Source organism: Cardiocondyla obscurior, linkage group LG07 (genome assembly GCF_019399895.1).
Source record: "Cardiocondyla obscurior isolate alpha-2009 linkage group LG07, Cobs3.1, whole genome shotgun sequence".
Taxonomy (NCBI): domain Eukaryota; kingdom Metazoa; phylum Arthropoda; class Insecta; order Hymenoptera; family Formicidae; genus Cardiocondyla; species Cardiocondyla obscurior.
The window spans coordinates 5,718,819-5,720,492 of NC_091870.1; positions in this window are offsets into that span (position 1 = coordinate 5,718,819).

The window sequence follows — 1,674 nt, forward strand, 5'->3', positions numbered from 1 at the left end:
TATATATATATATATATATATATATATATATATAAATTTTTTTTTTCCAAGTGTATTTATACGATTATACGAAATTAGTTAGCTGAGAACTTTAATTAGTTAACTTTAAAAAAATATCTCTATTGTAATCGAAGCAAAATATATATTTCTGTTTATCTATACATTAACAAAAAAGAAAAAAAAAATATATATATAGTCTGGAAGCGAATATAAAATTTAATGTTAATATAAGTATTTTAATATTTCCATGTCGTTTGCAAATGCTTCCATAAAAAATTTTTTTAAACTTAGTTAAAAATTTAGAAACAGATTAAATAACATTCTTGCATCGTTGCATTCTTGCCAAATACACTTACTTCAAATCTCATTGCAGATACCGTTCGTATATTTTGATTATAAAAAAAAAAAAAAGAGTATGGAATATATTTTCGTAAATTAATTTATATACCAGTTTTACTCCAATATATTCATAATATATTCATAAATTAGTTATTTAAATTCAAAATGTGAAAGACTATAGAAGAGTTTTCATTATCAAAGAAGGTACCTGTTAAAACGTCAATATTAATTAATATCATCGCGAATATACAGTGAACATTTCGCAAGTTGTGAACCTATTTTTTAACTATTCCTAGTCCTTTTCTACTCTTCCAATTTTGTACTTCCATAGTAAGATTCTATCCTCTTTCCACGATTGATACAATCTATTCGCTTTCCATTTTATTGCCACACTGTTTTCGAAAAGCAGCTGCAATATGCGCAATACAAAATACACACATATACATATATGTTTTACAATTAGACTAATAATAGAACTTTAATCTTAAAAAAGTCAAAAATTTAAAGTCAACTTTTTCAACGAAAGAATAATTTTGTAACTATACTTATTGGTACATTGAATTATATATTATGTCAGATTTAGTTGATATGTTTTAAAATGAAATTATTAGAATAAAATATATTAGATATATTTAAATTGCTAAATTGTTATCTAACCGTAAACGTTTCAAATTTTAAATTACAGAACTTGTTTTTTTTCTTTTTTTTTAACTTATCTTATATTCTTATAAAAATGTAGATTCTGTACTAAAACTGTGGAAAGTTTTGTGATATTCTGTAGTATAATAATTTCCACAGTTTTGTAACACGTAATTTCTAAAAGAATTTAAAACAATTTGGACAAATAAGCCTTCCAGTTTAATTTACTCTATGCGTATAATGTTTACGAAAGAAATAAATTTTTTAGAGTGCGAATGTAAGACACATTCGTATTTTGGAAGATGCGCATCTTTCTGAACAACAGTTTGTAGCAGACATATAATAAAACTGACACGCCTATACACTCGTACACACGCATACATACATACATACATACATACATACGCACTCGCGCGCACATTCGAATTTGCATGCTCCAATTTCTTCGTGTGTTATTTCGACTTTTCATTCGAATGTTTAGTCATTAAGGGAAAGATATGAAAGAATCATGAACATTTGCGAAAGCCACGTATGTTTTTCTAGACGTTGGCTGCAAATAGATCGCTTGGATCAAACGAAACGCTCCGCACACGTTTGTCTACTTCCTAATCGATAAGACAGAAAGAAGGAGATAAAAAAAAGGGAGATCCTTAAGGAATTTAGATAGAAAATGCAATGTGATTCGATCGGTTGACT